The sequence below is a fragment of the Rattus norvegicus genome, chromosome 20 (assembly GCF_021556685.1).
Source record: "Rattus norvegicus strain SHRSP/BbbUtx chromosome 20, alternate assembly SHRSP_T2T, whole genome shotgun sequence".
Classification (NCBI taxonomy): Eukaryota; Metazoa; Chordata; class Mammalia; order Rodentia; family Muridae; genus Rattus; species Rattus norvegicus.
The window spans coordinates 53,253,336-53,274,463 of record NC_141553.1 but is presented as its reverse complement, the minus strand read 5'-3'; the positions used below and the strand labels follow the sequence as shown (position 1 = coordinate 53,274,463).

General features: G+C 37.4%; 1 long non-coding RNA gene across 19 annotated transcripts in view; it reads right to left on the bottom strand.

The window, feature by feature from the left end:
• LOC120098847 (uncharacterized) overlaps positions 1-21,128 on the bottom strand; it is a 230,891-nt gene that overhangs the window by 187,861 nt on the left and 21,902 nt on the right. For 2 of the 19 annotated variants that reach the window (XR_015645315.1, XR_015645322.1), the window contains 2 exons: positions 14,912-15,208; positions 12,772-13,355 (listed from right to left, as the gene is read on the bottom strand). The exons of 16 other annotated variants lie outside the window; for them this stretch is intronic. This is a non-coding gene — a long non-coding RNA (uncharacterized LOC120098847). Of the gene's footprint in view, positions 1-12,771; positions 13,356-14,911; positions 15,209-16,443; positions 18,260-21,128 lie in introns of those variants that run through there. One more of the 19 variants, XR_015645314.1, reaches the window with a different exon arrangement.

Below are 21,128 nucleotides of genomic sequence, written 5' to 3'. Positions count from 1 at the left end.
CAGTAATAACCTCAATGAGATATAGAGACCCAAAGTACAAAATAATGGCTGCAAGCTAATAAAAATGTAATTAATTTCAACTTTGCTGAGAATTTTCTTCACACCACCATGAAACAAGAAAAGAGACACCTGTAAGAATTCAAGGTCTCGTATTCTTACGTAAAGAGGAAATTCACAGATAGATACACTCACAGGGAACCTGTAACGAAAACATGAACACACAGCTTGTAATGGTACAAGTGAATGAGACTGCCAGCAATAAACTCCAGGAGGAAGAAAATGCTGACAGATTCCTTTCGCAGTCCTCAGAGAAACCAAGGCTGGGCCATTGACATTAGATTCACAACCTTTAGAACCACATAGCAGTAACTTTTTACTAAGCATATGTAGAAAACTAATATACATTTTATTTAACTTTAATATTAGTTGATATATATTATGTACTATATGACATATAATTATATTAATTGATTTTATATGGTGTTTATTTTTTATTTAGCTTTATAGTCTGCGTGTAGGACTTTCAGGCAAAATTATGCTATGTAGCAAAAGCTATCCTTGAACTCTTAATTCCTCAACCTCAGCTTCCCAAGTGCTAAGGTTAAATGGGTGAGCCACCATTTCCAACTGAAAAGCTCTTTCAAATATTAATATAGAAGAGAAATATTAACATTTCTACAAATGAGAAGGTTGAACACCAACAGTATGACAGAAGAATTAGGTAAATAATGTATGTTTCCACATGTTTTTAAAATGTATTTGATCTTGGTATTAGAATATATTTTAATTATACATTAAAATTTGGATAAAATATAATTTGTCCTTTCAGCATCACAAATGGAGAGTCAACCAGCTCTTGAAGCTCAAGTAGATATTCCTGGAATTCTTTACAAGGTGGAAATGTGCTGTGAGTTCAAACTGTCTCTTCACTGTTACCATCTGTCCATTCATAATTCTTTCTCATCCAAATCATACTATTCAGAGTTTTCCCTCCTTGTGCTCCTGCCAGACCCTCTTCATCATGCCTCTCCCCAGATCCATCTCCCTCCTTTTCCTTTTTGGAAAAAAGTCTGATTAAATCCATATTCCATTTTTAAATTATGTTATTTGGTTTTTTATTATCTAGTTTCTTGATAACTAGATATTCTAGATATTAGTCTTCTATCAGACATGGAATTGTTCATTTTTTCCCCACTTAATAGGCTACTATCTTGTCCAAATTACACAGTTTTCTGCCTTAGAGAAGACTTTCAGTTTCATGAGGTCCCATTTATTTTATTGGCCTTGGTGTCTGCCCCATTGGTGTTCTGATCTCAAAGTCTTTTTTGTGCTAATCAGTCATTGCTATTCTCAACTTTCTCTTTTACCAGATTCATTGCATCTGGGTATTCTGTGGTCTTAACATTAGGACTTAAGCTTTGTGAAGGATGTTAGGTATGAATCTATTTGGATTCCTTAACATGCAGCAATCCGGTATGACCAGCACCATTTGCTGAAGATACTCTCTTTTTTCCACCATGTATCTCTGGCATCCTTATTAAAATCGCATGTCCATAGGTGTTTAGAGTGAAGTCTGGGTCTTAAATTCAATTCCATTGATCATAGGTCTAATCATAGGTCATGTGAGGTTTTATTATTATAGCATTATGATACAACTTAAAATCAGGGATGGCAATATATCCAGCAGTTTGTTGATGTTGCTGCTGCTGCTGTTGTTTTGTTCTTTTTTCTGCCCGGGATTGTTTTAGCTCTCCTGGGATCTTGCATTTTCCTACTTTCAGGTCCAGGAAAAATATTGCAGTGGAATTTTGATCACAATTGAATTTCTTTTGTAGGTCGTTTTTAGTAGGTTGGCCATTTTTACTATGTTACTGGGAGATCTTTCCATCTTCTAATATTTTCTTCAATTTTTTTCTTCAAAAACTTGAAACTTTTACTATATGTATATAACTGTTTGGTTTCAATTACCCCCCCAAGGTATTTTATATTATTTAGGTTACTATGAAAGGTATTGTCTCCTTAATTTTTTTCTCAATCTGTTTGCCATTTGTATATATGAGGGCTAGAATTTTTTTTACTTAATTTTGTATTTTGCTACTTAGCCGAAGGTGATTTTCACCATTAGGAGTTCCCAAGTTCTTAGGGCCACTTGCGTATTCTTTCATTTTATCTGCAAATACTTACTTTTCTTCCCCATTGTATAATTTTGACTTTTTATCAAAACTCAGGTGCTCATATGTGTGTAGATTTACATCTGCGTCTTCAATTTAATTCTATTTATCAGCCATTTGAGTATACTTTTATTCAAATATCATGTGATTTTTTTTTTATACTATAGCTGTGTAGCAGAGCTTGAAATCAGGGATTGTAAGATCTCCATAAGTTCTTTTATGGTACAGGTTTGTTTCAGCTATCTTGTTTTTCTGTTTTGTTTTGTTTTGTTTTGTTTTGTTTGTTTATTTTATTTTGCTGTGCTTTTCCATATGAAGTTGAATATTGTTTCCTCAAGGTCTGTAGAGAAATGTGTTGGAGTTTAATAAAGATTTTACTGAGTCTGTAGATTATTTTGGTAAGATGGCCATTTTCACTGTTAATCCTACTGATCCATTAGCATGTAAGATCTTTCTGTCTTCTAATATCTTCTTCAATATGTTTCTTCAAAGAATTGAAGTTCTTGTTATACAGGTCATTCACTTGCTTGCTTAGGGTTACACCAAGATATTTTATATTATTTGTGACTATTGTGAAAGATATTATTTCTCTGAGTCCATTTAACTTTCGTATATAGTAGGGCTACTGATTTTTTTTGTTGTTGTTGATGTTGCTGCTAATCTTGTATCCATCCACATTACTAAAAGTGTTTACCAGCTGTAGGAGTTCCCTGGTAGAATATTTGGTCAATGTATACTATCATATCATTTGCAAATAACATTACTCTAACTTATTCTTTTCCAATTTACATCCCCCTGATCTCCTTTGTTTGTTTGCTGTAACTAGATCTTCTAGTACAATATTGCATAGTTATGGAGAGACTGGACAACCTGATTTTAGTGGAATTGTTTTGCAATTCTATCCATTTAACTTAATCCTAGCTATTGGTTTCTGTATATTGTATTTATTATGTTAAGGTTCGTCCCTTATATCCCTGATCTCTCCAAAACTTTTACCATGTGAAGGTGTTGGATTTTTTCAAAGAATATTTCAATATCTAATGAGATGATCATGTTTTTTTTTCTTTCTGTTTGTTTATATGGTAGACAAATTTCTATATATTGAACCATCCTGCATCACTGGGAATGAAGCCTACTTGATCATGGTGGATGATCTTTTTGATGTATATATACTTGAATTTGCTTTGTGTGTGTTTTAGTGAGTATTTTTGTATCATTGATCATGGAGGAAATTGGTCTGTAATTTTCTTTGTTGAGTCTTTGTGTACTTGGTGTATCAGGGAGAATGTGGCCTTGTGAATATGGCAATGTGCCTTGTTTCTGCTTTGGGGAATAATGATATGATCTCTTCTTTGAAAGTCTGTGAGAATTTAGCAGTAAAACCATCTGGCTCTGGTCTTTCTTTGGTTGAGATATTTTAATGACTGCTTCTATTTCCTTAGCAGTTATAAGTCTATTTGAATTGTTTATCTAACATTGATTTAACTTTGATAACTGGTATTTAATCAAAAACATTGTCCATTTCTTTCGGATTTTCTCATTTTGTGGAGGAGGGGCTTTGGAAGTATGACCTAGTGATATTTTTGGACTTCCTGTGTCTGTTGTTATGCCTCACTTTCAGTTTCTGAACTTTCAGGTGTGCTGTTATGTTGCTATTGTGAGCTCTCTCTAATTTCTTTATGAAGGCTCATAGTGCTATGAATTTTCTTTCCTTTTAGTGCTGCTTTCATGATTTCTCAGAAGTTTTGTATATTATCCATTAATTTTCATTAATGCACACATATTCTAAGAAGTCTTTAATTTCTTTATTTCTGCCTTGAAGTGTTTTCAGAAATCGCAAAGAAGTAATACTCCAGGGATAGCAGCTGGACATGGTAATGTGTAAGAATCATCCTGGTGGTGCTAGTTTCGAAGGCCTAAAGGGGTCATAGAGCATAGCTGAGGCCTGACACTGTGTGAGATGAGGGAAGGCCATTGATGAACATGCATCCCAGGACAGAAGAGATTATGCAAAGAAGTTGAGATTTGGCACCATGAAAAGAGCCTATGGGAGGTTATTTCTAAAACTTAGTTGCAGCAGAAGACCTCAGCATATTAGAGAAGCCAGTACCATGGGAAGACTACCAAGAACAACAGCAGTAGAAGAGTGGAGCCACCCAGAGCCTAGGGTGCTAAAGAGAGCAGCGCTGCAGAAGTGATGCAAGTCCTTCAGAGAAGCCCAGAAGTTCATATGTGAATCCTAGACATTGGAACAAGGTATTCTGGAGAACCCAAAATGTTAAAGATGCCAGAGCAATGGGACACCCTTGAGGAAATCTGTACAAGGAGTGGAACCATCCTAAGAGAAGGAAGTTTGTGGCAGCCATCAAAAATGAAAAGTGAGTTCGAGATCTGAAGACCACTTTGATATCCGACATGGAGATGCAGAGTTTGGAGTTAGCCTAGCTGGTTTCTTCTCTTGCTTTGGGGATTACAGTTAAGTGCTTGAACGAATCTCAGAAGAGACTTTTAACTTTGGATTGTTAACATTGCTGAGTTATAGACTATGAGGATTATTTTAAAATTTGGATTAAATATATTTTGCATTGTGCTATGGATAAGTATGGCCCCATAGACTCATGTATTTATAGTATCCAGGGAGGGGAATATCATGATTTGAATATGCTTGACAATGGCAGTGGCATTATTAGGAGATATGGCCTTGTTGGAAGAGATGTGGGCTTGTTGGAGGAAGTGGGTCATTGTTGGGGTGGACAATGAAACCATCCTCCTAATCACGTACAAGTCAATCTTCTCTTAGCTGCCTTCAGATGAAGATGTAGAATTCTCAGATCCTCCTGTACCATGCCTACTTAGATACTGCCACACTCCAACCTTGATGATAATGGACTGAACCTCTAAAACTGTTAGCCAGCCCCAATTAAATGTTGTTCTTATAAGAGTTGCCTTGGTCATGGTGGTCAAAGCATTAAAACCCTAAGACACATGCTGATTTCTGAGTTCATCGTTTTGGATGGATTTCTCCCCCTTGGTTTCTGTTTCCTCTCTTGTCTTATGGCATGAATGGCTTGAGTTTCTGGTAACCAGTGTGTCTTCAGGTCCAGTAGGGTATCCTCACTGAAGTGTAAGGTGTTCACATTGCCTTTTGGGTTCTGGGATTCTGGAAACTAGCATTGTCTCAGGAATTCCAGGTACCAGTTTGGCCTCTGGAAGAGCTGGAAACTTTTGCTAAAATTCTAGTCAGAAATATGGAACTGAGGGAAATGGTGCTATTGAAGACAGCTGGGTAGGCTCTAAGGAGTGTTAGCACTTCCATTAAAATGGGCAGTGTCTTACCTGGTATCTGTAATACTGGTTTGGCCTCAGTTAGAACAGGGTTCTTCTAGAGCTGTGGACTGAGCTAGGATACAGAGCCAAGGTGAAGATTATGACTTTAAAGAAAATCTTACCAACAGACATAATCCAACTCAAAATAGGTCACATGGGGAAGTAAAACTAGAGATAAAACAAGCAAAGCTCAAAAGATTTAAAGTAGCAAATCTATGACAAAATTAGCAATGACACAACTGAAACACTTTTGTTAGATTTCCAATTTTATTAAACAAAACAACAAACAATGCTTTTCAGTGACTGCTCCAGAAAAGCAGAGATTGGTGGAGTTGGTAAAGTTAGCTTTCACTGATCAGTTTTCAGGTTGCGCAACACCCTGAGGCCTATCTCAGGATGACGCTATGGCCCCTCTGCATTTACTCTTTTGTTGTCCTCAATTACAGTTTTAAACACCAGTTGGCTCCTGCTGTGGTTTTCTCCAAACCATTGGGTGGCCAGATATTCCTTGTTATCATATTCTTAATTATACATTGGTTCCTTTTGCAATCATTATATAAAGTTATTCCAAGTTACTCTTGTTTGTATTGCTAGTTTTCTGCATGTCTTCAATGTCACATTCTAAATATTTATTTCTTAAACATAATTTTGAATATTTTTCTTTAAGGTTCCCCTGAATGTAACATTTCTTCCCTCCCACCCTCGATTCTTTTCTTCCTCCTTCTTCTTCTTTCCCTCCTCTTCTTGCTTTCGCTTTCTTTCTCTTCTCTTCTACCCTTTCCTTTCTTCTCTTTTGGTCAGTTAGGTTTTCAAATTCTTGTGATTTCCCTCATGTATGTGTTTTATATATTATCTAACTGTACTAGATCACTGCATTTTGAAAGGTTATGAAAAAGTGTCTCGTTGGTTTTGGTTTGTTTTTTTGGAAATGGGCATCACCTTTCATTTCCCAGACTAGACTTGAACTCTCAGATGAAAAAAAATTAATAAAAAAATTCATTAGCCTTTCTCTATTCAAAGGATAAACAGGCTGAGAAAGAAATTCGGGAAATGACACCCTTTATACTAATCACATAATATAAGATACCTCAGTGTGACTCTAAACAAGCTAGTGAAAGATATGTATGACAAGAACTTCAGGTCTCTGAAGAAAGGAATTGAAGAAGATTTCAGAAGACAGATCTCCAATGCTCTTGAGTTGGCAGAATTAATATTGTAAAAATGTCTACCTTGCCAAAAGAAATCTACAAATTCAATGCAATTCTTATCAAAGTTCCAACTCAATTCTTCATAGAATTGGAAAAGCAATTTGTAAATTCATTTGGAATAACAAAAACCCAGGATAGCTAAAACTATCCTCAACAATAAAAGAACTTCTGGGGGAATCACAATCCCAGACCTCTGTATTACAGAGCAATCATGATTTTAAAAAAAAAACTGTATGGTATTTGTACAGAGAGAGGCAGGTAGATCAATGGAATAGAATTGAAGACCTAGAAACCAACCCACACACCAATGGTCACTTGATCTTTGACAAAGGAGCTAAAACCATCCAATGGAAAAAAGAAAGCATTTTCAACAAATGGTGCTTATTCAACTGGTGGTCAGCATGTAGAAGAATACAAATCAATCCATTCTTATAGCCCATGAAATTCATAGGCAAATGGATGGAACTAGAAAATACCATCCTGAGTGAAGTAACCCAATCACAAAAAACCACACAGGGTATGCACTCACTGAGAAGTGGATATTAGCCTAAAAGTTTGGATTACCAAAGATACACTCCACAGACCACATGAAGCTTAAGAAGAAAGACAACCAAAGTGTAGATGGTTTAGTCCTTCTTCAAAGGCGGAACAGAAATATTCACAGGAGGAAATACAGAGACAAAATTTGGAGCAGAGACTGAAGGAAATGCCATCTAGAGACTGCCCCACCTGGGGATTCAGCCCATATACAGCCATCAAACCCTGACAACATTACTGATCCCAAGAAGTGCATGATGACAGGAGCCTGAAATAGCTGTTTCCTGAGAGGCTCTGCCAGAGAATGACAAATACAGAGGCGGATGCTTGCATCCAACCATTGAAGTGAGAATGGGGTCCCCAATGAAGGAATTAGAGAAAGGATTGAAGAAGCTAAAAGGGTTTGAAACCCCATAAGAAGAACTATACCAACCAACAAGAGTTCCCAGGGACTAAACCACCATCTAAAGAGTTCACATAGACAGACCCATGGCTCCACATGCATATGTAGCAGAGGATGTGAAAGCCCTTGTTCCTGCCAAAGCTCAATGCCCCAGTGTACAGGAATGCCAGGGTGGGGAGGTGGGAAGGGGTGGGTCGATGTGTGAGGGAACTCTCTCATAGAAGAAGGCTGAGAGGGAATGGGTTAGGGGGTTAATGAATAGGAAACCAGAAAAGGGGATAATATTTGAAATGTAAATAAAAAATATCCAATAAAAGAAAAAAAGAAAGAACTGAGTATTTTCTTCAGAATCCCAAACTTCTTCTGAGTTTCATTTTTCTTTCAAATTCAGTCTCCAAAGCTGATCTCTGTCTTCTCTTACCTTTTTCTCCTCTAAGAATTTTTATTACTCATTCTGCCACTGGTCATCTGCCTTTTCAAGTCTTGTAGTAGTTAATATTTGGCCTAAGAGACCTTTTCATCATTGTCCTATTTGAAAGAGACACACTCTCAATGAAGATAATTGTAGCTTAACCTCCGTTCTTTCCTCTGCAGGGGCAGTAACCTGGGTAGAAATTGAATCTAGTTTTATGATCAAAACCTGACTCTTCTGCTTTTTTCATACATGTGATGAATCTTCATCTTGTCTGTGTTTGCTTTTACTTGCTTTGTATGTATGTGATGAAGCTGGACAGCATATTCAGATTTGGGGAGACATGGCTACCTCAGTTGCCCCAGCTCTAGACTAAACCATGTCCCATGTCCTACAAGCTAGCTTCCCTATTTTTTTCTATATACCCATCGTTAGTATGTGGCTTCGATTTTTCAAAAATGCCTCAATTTTATGAGACAGGGCCTGCTCAGTCATTACTTTCATGTTCAAAATAAGGAGAGAAATGGAGATTGACAGGTAAAATGGGGCATTCTCCCTGATAACGCAGTCCCCTTTAAGAGCTCTATCAGAAGTTTGCCCCAGAACTCTGCTTATGTCTCATTAGCTACTGCTGCCGGCAGGAGAGGAGAGATAGAGTATCTTAGTGAGGTACCCTCCTAACCCCAACAAAATCATTATTTTCTTAATAAAGGGATGGAAAATGGTTTCTGATAGGTACTGAACATTTCTGCTATAGGAAATAAAATTTCTTTGTTTGGATAATGGAAGTGGCTTGCTTTACTCCACCCCTAACATATCTCTATTTCTAAGCATGCATTACCCCCAAGTGATTATGTATCTGAATTGGATAATAGTCAAGATATATTTAGTTCTGCTAACCCATTTTAAATCTGTGCATGCATTAACTATATTTTATAGTAATATGTGTTAGCTCAACTTTATAATCCAAAGGTATTAAGTCAGCAAAATATGGCAAGTTTAAAAAGATGTTATAAATTTGAACAACTATTTCAGCCAGAGAAGTCAAATCATTATAAATTTTTCTGTTCTGCATGCATTTGAATATTCTTTGATATTAAATAACTATATTTTGAGCATAATAGCTCTAATAATAGCTTTGATGTATATCTACTTGAATCATTCAATATTTCACCACTGACTAGAAGTTTCTGGTTAGCAGCATAGCTGTCATTTAGCCTCTTGCCCCAGAGTGTGAAATGTATTTGATTAATACTGAGCTTTTTGCTCTGCAGAATTCTCTGCACTGAATGACTAATGTAAACTTTGAAATATTTAGTATCAAAGGGTAAAAAAGAGGGGAAGCAATAACCATAGTACATTGAAGGACACAGAGAAACCGCTTGAGTCCAAATGAGACTCTAAAAATGAGGAATTGGAACAAGGGTTCCCCCATTCTCTCCCCTTGGTGGGGGAAGAAGTTAGTCCTTCTCAAGGAGTGAAAAGAATCTTTACGAAATCTGTTTGCATGTTCCAAATTTCTCACATATCCTTCAGGAATTATTTTAGCCTTACTCAAAAACTGTGTGTGTGTGTGTGTGTGTGTGTGTGTGTGTGTGTGTGTGTGTACGCGCGCAAGTGCAGACAATTTTAGATGGTTGGTACTTAAGGTTAAATTCAGACAAAGTCTCCAAATCCAGCACCATTGACTTAAAATTTAAATTTTTCTCCTGGACAGACATTTGATGGGAGATTTCCCAGACAATAAAGTAGATTGGCAATATTTTCTTAGTTGCCCCAGGTTTAAGTCTCCGTATTTGGGAACTGTTAACAATTCTGTATTTATTTACAAATAGCAGGTCTTATATGAGGGTTGAGGAGACAAAGCAGCAAATGAAGATGCGGGCGTGTGGTAGAGCATGCTACACCTTGGATGCTGTTGATTTAGTGGCAGTGGGAAGACTGCTAATAAACTTCCAAGGCAATATATTGCTGTAAAAGTCTTTTCCTAGTAGCCACTGTGCAATATTCTTTCTGAGATACATTTCTGCCTGAGATTGTATCTTCAGTATGGTCTCACCTCCAAATGAGAGCTCAGTCTCTCAATATCTTGTCTACCAAAGATTTACCCAATCTATTTTCTTGTGGAGAACAGTGACAGAAACACTGAAAGGCATATGTTAAAAAGCCAAACCAGTCCTACTCCTCACATGGGCCTCCTGAAGCAAAAGCATTGAGAGTCATTAAGTGACTTCATTAATAAGTCAGTTGTAGGAATAGAGTGGACATAAGGAAAATTACACAGCCTGCCTTGTCTTGAATGGTATAACCAAATACCTCCTGGATTTATTAAATGACAGAAATTAATTTCCTCTAGTTCTGGGAGCTAGAGGTAACAAATGTAGACCTGTCAGTGTCTAATGGGAATGACAGGGGTTTGGGGTTTTAAATGGATAGCTAACGGCCATTACCTCACATGACCATTTAGGGGTACTTACTTAGGGTTTCCACTGCTGTGAAGAGAAGGTCTGATCCTTTCCAAAGGGAAACAAAGGGAAGAGTGAATTTAGAGGAGAGGAAAGGTATGCTGGGGGAAAGTGCAAGGAGGGCAGGGAGGGGAAACTGTGATTGGGGATACAATGTATGAGAAAAGAATATTTAAAGGAAAAACATCAAAGAGTACTACTCATTGCCATTTCTTTTATGATGTCTCAATATATAAGATATATTCCAGATTTCAAGAATTTTATAAATTTCTTTCAAACCCAAAAAAACTATGTTCTATGTAGTTTTTCGGGATACATGAGCACAATTCCCAAACATGTTTATTCTAGTAATTTAATAAATAAATAATAATATTTTAATTTAATAATAATAAACTAGGGGGTTGGGATTTGGCTCAGTGGTAGAGCACTTGCCTAGCAAGCACAAGGCCCTGGGTTAGGTCCCCAGCTCCGGAAAAATAATAATAATAATAATAATAAACTAGGTTCAGATCAGATAAAAACTGAAGATGTTATGCAAAGTAAGTAAATAGGTAGAAATCTAAGTGGAAAAAAGAGAACACAGAAACTTGGCATTATCCTATCAAAAGAGAAACTAGACATTGGAACTAACCTGACAAATACAAACACTATACAAATCTCTACAGAATAATGTCTAAGTAAGATAGTATAAGCAATAAAAACGAACTCATTCTCTTCTTAGTGCAGGTATGATGACATTTAAAGCAGGCAGACCATGAGTGGGAATGATAGTCCCTGATAGCATGATGGATATATTCAGGATATAGTGTGCATGTCATTTTAGGTGGTATAAATAATACTTGTCAAATTCATTACAAATGATTTTAGTAAGAAGTCATGTTTGTGTAGAGCACAAGTTTATTTTACTATAAGTTTTAGTTTACTTTAATTATAACACAACACAGGACAAAACAAAATAAAATTAAGCAAAGTCTCTGTCATTTCATTGCTTAAGTCTGAATTAATATATGAAACATTATTTTAAAATCAACCTTAAAAAGATGCTTAATTTCCATTAACAGTAAGACAAAGTGAAAAGTTATAGAGACTGGAGAGATGACTCAGAAGATGAGAACACTGACTTCTCTAGCAGAGGACCCGTGTTTGATTCCCAGCACCTATGTGGCTGCTCATATGTAACACCAGGTCCAAAGGATCTGACATGCTCTTCTGGCCTCTTTAGGTACCGGGCAGACATGTGATACAGAAGCATACATGCAGGGAAAAGACCCAAACATGTTTTCAGAAACTTCCTTTCTATCTCTCTCCCCTTCTCTCCCCATCTCTCCTTTAAAAGGATGAGATATGGTCAGAATTCTAACTTGCATAGTCTCTTAATTTTTGTGAATAAATGAAGTGTTATTCATAAAAGAACGAATGCTAAGAAAGTTATGCAATTTCTTTGATATTTTTGAGGAAGAAAAACATTCACTCCATGAAAAGAATGAAGATCAGCTCTCTATATATAAACAAGAAGATACTGTGTGCTTTTGGCTCACTGTCGAGTTTCTCTATATTCAGTCACAGAAGAAAATGAGAAGTTAAAATAGTTTCATTGCAAGGGAATGAGAGAATTCTGCTCCGGAGGAAATTTTCCTGAATGAGGCTCATGCTACCAGTCTGCACAGTTCTAAATGTTTATAAGCATGGTGCCAACGGACAACTTTCACAATGTCCATAAACAACACTGATTCCAGACCCAAATGTCTCCCTGCTGTGGAATGGTTAGTAAGCAAATGCAAGCTGTCAAATAGCACCTTGAAGCCAGATTCCATACCCAGAGCAATGTGTACAGGCTGATTCGTGGGCACAGCACACTACCCTCTATCTTTAACAAGAGAGGCTCTGAAACACCAGATCTGTTTGTACTGAAATAAAACACCCCTTTTCTCAAGTTTCTTTTCTTTCACACGGTGAGTTCAAGTGCCAATTAATTATGTATTGAACAGGAAACTGAAGCAGAGAAAGGTTGGTTGGTATTTGTGTCTTAGGGGGTGGGGATGGGTGGAAGCAGTGTTTCAGTAAGGAATAGAATAGTGTATGAAGACTGTAGACTACACTTTGAGAACATTTCTTCAACGTTTTAGCTTTCAAACAGCAGACGATGCCAAAGACAGAAAAATAAGTAAAATGAAGAATGCAGTTTCCTAGGGTGCTTATGCTGAGTGGCAGCAGGGAGTAAAAATAATTGAAACCCTGTTTCAAGAAGTTTTGAACTTCTCAGTGTTTATTATTTGACTTTATTTTTCTCCTTAAAGAAAAAAGTGTACACTTTAACAGTGTGATGAGCTTTTATCCCAAATCCAGATATATAATTTGAAATTCTGCATTTATGAACTACTAATAGAAATTATGTTTCGTGACATCCTAAATCAATGGCACAGTTTACAAACATTATTATTAAGAGTGCTCGGAATCTTTGCCATTTATTTCCAGGGTCTTAGCTTCTTGTTCAAGAGAGAAATAAAAACCTAAAGTTTAATAAAGAATAGCAATAAAAAATGTTTTCAAAGAAAAGCTATAGAACAGATAAGAAATACACTGTCAAGAATTAACACCAGGCCAAATGAGTGAGGGTACTTAAGGTCATAATTATTTGGGGATGTTTCCTTTCAAAGAATGTCTAAGTCACTGTTCTACTGCTGTGAAGAGACACAATGACCACAGCAACTATCACAAAAGGAAACATTTAATCGGGGCTTGCTTACAGAGATCTGGACCCTTATCATCATGAGGGGAGCATGGCAGCAGGCATGACAGGCATGGTGCTGGAGAAGTAGTTGAGAGCTGCTTCTGATGTGCAGGAAAAGAGAAAGAAAGAAACTAGCATGAGTTCTTGAAACCTCAGTCTACCCCTAATGACCTACTTTCGCCAACAAGGCCACACCTGGTTCAACAAGTTCACAAGTCCTAATCCTTCTAATCTTTTCAAAGAATTCTACTTCACTGTAACTAAGCATTCACATATTTGAGCTTAAGGGGTCTATTTTCATCCAGACCACCACAAGAAGCTCAAGAGAAAACATTTCCTTTCTGGGCTAGTAAGTGTTGTCAGTTTCACACCACATAGAGAGGAACTTCTTGACTGAGCGATTTCCCGGAACAGAGTAGCCTGTGAGCATGTCTGTGGAGGACTGTCTTGATCTTGGAGGGCCCTGCCTTCTGTGGGCAGTACAGTGTGTATCCAGGTGCACCTACTCTGCATGAGAAATCTAGCTAAGCCTGAGTTGTGAAGGAGTCAGCAAGATGCCATTTTGTATTGTTTCTGCTTCAGGCTCCTGCTTGAGCTCCTGTTTTGTCTTTTCAAAGATGGACTGTGACCCGGAAGTCACATAAGCAAAGGAGAAACTAGAAAAGTTGTTGAGTGTGTACTGTGGGTGGTTCTTCATTTGATTGACAAGCCTGAGTTAGATAGGCCTCTGCATTATGCTGTCTTGTCCCATGATATCTCTGATTTTAACCAACTGCCTTTAACCAACAGCCTGGATGGTTAAGAAAGCAAATTGTATTCTCAGTGATACTTGACTATTCTTGTGAATCTGTCCTGTGCTGGTAATCTATTACTGGAGTGAACAATTTTTGTTTCAACTACACAGCATTAATGATGCCCGAAAGCTGGTGTCTCCAAGATTTGGATCATCCACAGCCTGGACTCCAGTAGGCATCACGTGCACAATTTCAACTGTTCTTCCTCAGGCATGCATGCTCTCTTCCTCTCTTTGAATTTTCTATTTACACATAAAATTCACTATGTTGAAACTTACATCATCCTGCTAGTCTGTCTCACTTCTCAATATCCTCCCAGTCAACAAATCACATTCATAACCTCAGTATTTCTAATAGCTTGATAGTTTGTAGTCATTATTAGATATGCTGATGCTTCTTGGATTGTAAGAACAGTCGCTTTTTTTTTTTTTTTTTTTTTCCGGAGCTGGGGACCGAACCCAGGGCCTTGCGCTCACTAGGCAAGCGCTCTACCGCTGAGCTAAATCCCCAACCCCGTAAGAACAGTCTCTTATCTTGATAAATCCACTTCCATGTCCTTTAGTCATTTCCCACATGCTTTATATAGTAATATTTATAAAAATGTTGAATATGACATGAATATGATAACTTTCCCAAAATTCTTTGAGAACCCAATAAACTCTTGATATAATTTTCTTAATAAAATGGTAATATTCCTACATGGTATGGCCATTGGCCATCCTCCAACCTCAGATTTTGGATATTTTGGTGCTTTCCTTCTCGTGTGATAATCTAGTCATACCCATCTATACTTAGGTCTCTGAAGACACTGGAGTCTAGCACAGATGAAACCCTCTTAGCCACAGAATCTTTTCCATCATTACCTGTCAGCCAGCATTTTTCTACAGTGCTCCCTTTTGCTTAAGGTTCATTTAAGTTCTGATAATTCAATCTTCTTCATTAGTATTATCAAATATTAATTTTTATTTTTATTATATTATACTTATCTCATTAGCTAAATCCTCTACTTAGTTTTGTGGGGCCAAGAAGTCCATTTGCCTTTTGGCTCTTAGTTCTGCCTGGTCAGTCATAGTAGCTGACATAACATAGGTGTTCAGTAATGTGTTCAAGGATGATACTGTCATAGTTCACTTCAGCTGTCCACTTGATCCAAACTTGACCTGGAAAGAAGAATGCAACTGAGGAATTCTCATCATTGGAGTGGCCTAGATCTATGAAATATTTATCAAATTTAATTAATAGAGGAGGACCCAGTCCATGTGGACATTGCCAATCCTAGGAAGGAGGGCCTAGAGTATATGGAAAAGGAAGGTGAACTTGAACATGGGAGCAAGCAAGTAAACAGCATTCTTCTGTGGACTCTGCTTAGAGTGAGTTCCTAACTTGGCTTCCCTCAGCAATGGACGGTAACCTGTAAGCTGCCACGAACCCTTTCCTCCCGAGTTTGCATCAGGTCATGCTGTTTCTCACAGCAACAGGAAGAAAAATACTTGTATAGACAAAAAGATATCAAGTAGAAGTTTAAAGGATGGTCATCTCAGAAAACTATGTATATAAAAGAATTTTCCCTGAGACATTTTTAAAGTGAACACATTCAACATCACAAGTCCCCTTGCAGTGATTGTGCCATGAGACCAAACCATGCTGAGATTTTACCAGTGTCAGCTATACAGGCAAAGAATCATCCAGGAGTGGGTTGAAAAAATAAACAATGTAAATACATTAGTTTTAACTAAGAAACTCCAACTAACAAACTCTGAGAGCTGCCAAGGCACTCTGTCTAAAGAAGTAAAAATGCTTTCAAGTTAGCAAGTAAATTGTAAGCATGTGGGCGTTTGGGAAAGTGTTTCAAAATCACCCATTCACTTAAGTATTTTAAGCATGCCTCCTGCGATTTAGCTCAAGCTGCAATTTAGGATAATTTGAGGGAAAGATTCTCCAAGTAGAAATAATTTCAATCAGCTCTTTTCTAAATTATTACAAGCTTTAAATTTATAATATTAACTGTCCTAATTAATAAGGTCTCCATGTCTTTGAAAGTGGAAAATAAGAGTGTTTGGTCTTAAATTATAGGTAGTACGAAAAAAGCATGTTTTTAAATAAATGTTATCTTTAGCAAAGAGGATAAGAAAATGTCCTCAAAACAAGTGAACAATAGCTTTTAAAAAGCTGCAAGAGCCAAGGAGCTGGTGAATCATCCCCTTATTCTTGCTGACTAAATCAAGAAATAGTCATAGACCACACCTACATGAGCTAGGAGGATAGCCACCAACCCTTTGCTAAGTGTTCGTTGAAGAGTTCCAAGGGAGAACACATGTGTAAAGAGAGGTGAGAAAACTTGCAGGCAGGATCCCTTGGGGAACATTTCAGAATGGCATAAGTCAATTTCATTGTGTTTATTTTGATAGTAAAGTGCCTTTATTGGATTTTAGGGATTGGGGTCTTGCATCTGCAAGGTCAAGAAACATTGCACGGTATCTCAGTGTCTTCCTAGAGCCAGTATTATTTGTGATTTTTATCATCCTAATTTCCATATGTTCATACATAAAACATAAATGTCTGTGTACAAAACATATGCAAATTCTTACATTAAATGATAAGGTATTAAGATGATAAGGTACTAAAACATTCTTTTAACTATGCTTAGTCTAATATTTAATTAAATAGATAATATTTAATATTGCATTCATAAGAACAAAGTCATCTCTAGTCTATTTATTTGTAGGTATTAAGAATATAAATGCTCCCTCTATCCCCTCCCTTCATGTTTTATAGAATCATATATAAGCCATACCAAACTGATGAGGAAACATTTTGAGTCTAGAGACATTCAAAACATAGATCTACAACCTTCTTTCAACAATGAATTCCTGAAAAAAAAAAAACGCATTAAAACTTTTGCCTGAAGAAACTATTTTCTATAATAACATGAATTCCTCTGACAGCCGCGAGAACCTGTCTCCTGCTGTTAGACTCTCAATGGGAAAGAGATGAATAATTTTTCATCCTATCTTTGAACAATGTTTAAATTATTCCCCAATCTTCTGTGTTTCACACTAAATAATTCTCCAGTCCGCGGCAGCTCCTCTTATTTGAAATTGTCATTGTTGATCTCTCCCTGTACCCCTTCACAGTCCTTTACAAGTTATGGAAACCAAGACTGCGAATTTTAATAAGACTCAGATGTTACGTTTTTCATAATACAGTTTGTAGATTATATCCGAGTTTAAAAAAAAAACAAAAACAAAAACAAAAGAATCTGAGAAAAAATGCCAACACTTTACCGTACAGATTATCCTCTGAGGAAGGCTGTCTGTATTTACCGTCACCCTCATGGGAACCTGTCCCCCTGCTCTGCCTGCCTTTGCTCACCTTCATTGCAGAGAAGGACCAACAGAGTATACTCTGAAACTCTTAAGAACTGTTAACAACATCATGGAATGACTACTCCTGGGGCCATTTAAATAAAATAAGAGTACCAGAGGTTTTTACTAAATCAGAACAGGAGTGTGTTATAAAGGACAATTCTGATTTCTCATATAGTCAGAAGAAAACAGTTTTAATTGGATTATTAATGTAGCCCTTGGGGCCCATACAGACCTATAGTGTTCAGTCAAATAAAATTTTACCTAAAAAATTTTGTACTGGGATGAAGTGTTTTCAAGCTCCTTAGAATGAAGTGAGTTATTGAAGTAGTGTGCCTTTGTGACACTGTAGAATACAAGTTTACATTTTCTTATCTGACCTCAATTTCTTTTAGAACTGTGGAGGATAATGAAGACATTCTAAAATGAACTTGTTACCTTAGCCTAAATAATCATCCAAGAGCTTCATCCCTTTACATATTTAATAACTTTAAGCTAATGATAAGAAATATTTATTCTGACACTGGAAATACCTTATACTTCTTGAGAGTAACATATTTCAATGTTAAGGTTCTTAAGAGCGCAATAGACTGCCTCCATTTGAATATCTTCTCTCATGTGTTAGATTTCAATCACAAGCTCTTTGCTTTGTTTTTCTCATATGTAAAACAGAGGTATAATGCTTTGGCATGACGATGGGCTAATGCTTTATCTTCACTTGTCTTAGTCAGAGACTTGTATCGGTGTCATAATGCAAAGCCATCAATGGTCCATCATTGTCTTAGCAGTGCTAAAAATTCCAAAGTTCAAATTCTATCTTGAGACTCAAGGGTTACCTGTAACCCCCTGTAAAATCAAAATAAAAAAGGAGGTCACATACTATCAATATACAATGGGGCAGAATGTACATTACCATTTAAAAAGGAGGAAATGAAGCATAGTGAGGAAATACTGGACCCATGTGAGCTCAAAAACCAGCAAGACAACCTCCAAATTCTGCATCTTTTCAAAGTATTCTTCAGATCTTCAATTCCTTTAATGTTTGTTGAATGCAAGCAAATTCTCTCTCTTGGGCTGACTCCATGTAGACTCTGCAGCTCTACTTGGCAGGTATCTATGACTCTGGTATCTTCAACATTTGGGGTCTCCAAAACAATCCTAGGCTTAATCTTCACGAATTCACATAATGGCCTCTCTGGGCCTACATGCAGAGACACCTGTTAAATGTCTTTCTTCAGTGCATTTCCTGAGCTGCTGATGGAGATTTCGCAACCTCTTGGATCCTTGACTCTAGAGCCAGAATCATAGGGATGAAGCTGGCAAGCTCTGCTTGTAGGAGCTGGGTCTTAGCCTTCTTCTTCAACTACATTTTCATTATTTTTGTATTGTCCATGGTTTCATTCATTTCATTCATTTTCTCATTTAATTTATTTTTAGAAGTTGGAAGTTTAGCTGGTTTGGGGGACTTTATTTGGGCTCAGCACTCTGTTTATTTCATTTAGCATCAGACTTTTCCTTAAACATTTTGTCTCCCTGAGTGTAAGACTTAGCTCCATTGTACTCCCCAGTGTTTCTTTACTAACCAAACTTTACATTTTCTATTTTTCCTTGGTCTGCTCTCCCCATTTCACTATAGATCTACATAAGGGTGACCACTAATAAACACAAAATAGAGTCAATATAAAGCTATCTTGAACTCTAGTTTGCTAATGCTATTAATCCAAAATTTTTCTTTTTTTTTGGTTTTGTTTTGTTTTTTAATTTTTCTTAGATATATTTCTTTACTTACATTTCAAAGGTTATTCCCCTTCCCAGTTTCCTGTCCATAAGCCCTCATCCCCTCCCCTCCCCCTCCCCGAAACTGCCATTCCCCCCTATACGTTCCCCTTATTGCCCCCCCATATTCCCCTGCACTGGGGGTTCAACCTTGGTAGAACCAAGGGCTTCCCCTTCCACTGGTGCCTCAACAAGGCTATTCTCTGCTACATATGCAGTTGGAGCCCTGGGTCTGTCCATGTATAGTCTTTCAGTAGTGGTTTATTCCCTGGAAGCTCTGGTTGGTTGGCATTGTTGTTCTTATGGGGTTGCAAGATCCTTCAACTCTTTCACTACTTCCTCTAATTCCCCCCAAGGGGGTCCTATTCTCAGTTTGGTGGTTTGCTGCTAGCATTGACCTTTCTTTGTATTGGACATGCTCTGGATGTGTCTCTCAGGAGAGATCTATATCCGGTCCCTTTCAGCATACATTTTCTAGCTTCATCACTCTTACCTAGCTCTGGTGGCTGTATGTGTATAGATGTGTATATATATATACACACATGGGCCACAGGTGGGTCAGGTTCTGAATGGCCATTTCTTGAGTTGCTGCTCTAAACTAGCCTCAGGCTTGCTTATCTATCTATCTATCTATCTATCTATCTATCTATCTATCTATCTATCTATCTATCTATTTAGATGAGAGTTGAAACCACATTTTTCACCAAAATGTTATGATACTGGATTCTAGGTTTCTTAATACCCTTCCACACTGAAACCACATGGCTAGAGCCATTATAATCTACATTGCTCTCAGCACCACTGCTTCTCCTGCTCCTACTAGATTAACGTGTTCAACTAGATTTCTAGCCCAAAAGTCCCAAACTCTTCCATAGTCCTTCAAAAAAAAAAAAAAACCCAGCATGGTCAAGTCTGTCACAGAAATACCCTGCTCCCTGGTCTCCAACTTCTGCTTAGTCGGTGTTCAGTTCTACGAAGACACCATGACAAGTCTTATAAAAGGAAAGATTTATTTGAGGCGTATTTATACCTCCAGAGGTTTGCTCAATTATCATGGCAGAAAACATGGAAGTGAATGCAGACAGGCTGCTGCTGCTGCTGCTGCAGACATAGCTGAAACTTCTACAGCTGGACCCCAGGCAGCAGGAAGAGAGCGCCACTGGGACGGCTTAGGCTTTGCAAACGTTAAAACTCACCCCAGTGACACACTTCTTCAACAAAGCCACCTCTCTTGCAACAAGGTCATATGTCCTATTCCTTCTCAATTAGCACCATTCCCTAATGATTGTGCATTCACATATATGAGCCTATGAAGGCCATTCTTATTCAAAACACCAGAACACTTCTCCCCCTTAAATATAAAAGATGTTATGTGAACCTTGACCCTGCCTCTTACTTTATCCTCCTATATAATAGTCATTTCAAATGAGGTTAAATAATTGAGTGACATGAAGAAAAAAAAAACAACATTGCTTAAAATACCGAGGAAATTGAAATCACAAAACTAGAAGGAATATGGCAATCAAGTCCAAAAAGATTCAATGACACAATTTCTTCTAAAAATATGCATCAGGAGGCAAACAGACACAGATTTCCACTGAAACAGCAACTTGAGAGAGATTTAGGCCTAAATTTAAGAATGTACAACAAGATCTTTTGGAAGGAGGAGGAAAAATAGGGGAAAGGAAGAAATTCATTTTTATTTTCAGTTCCTAGAGAAAGTACTAAAAGTTCTCTCCCTTTGAGAATCAAGGGACAAAGAAGTCTAGGCAGGATCCTATCAGTACTGCAGAACCTGGAGTGAGAATTGCAATTTCTGACAGAAATAACGTAAACAGACACTGGAGATGTTTCAGTGGCTAAAGGTGTCAGCCTCCAATAATGATAACCTAGGTTCACTTCCTAGCTCCCGCGTGGTGGAAGAAAACGGACTCCCGAA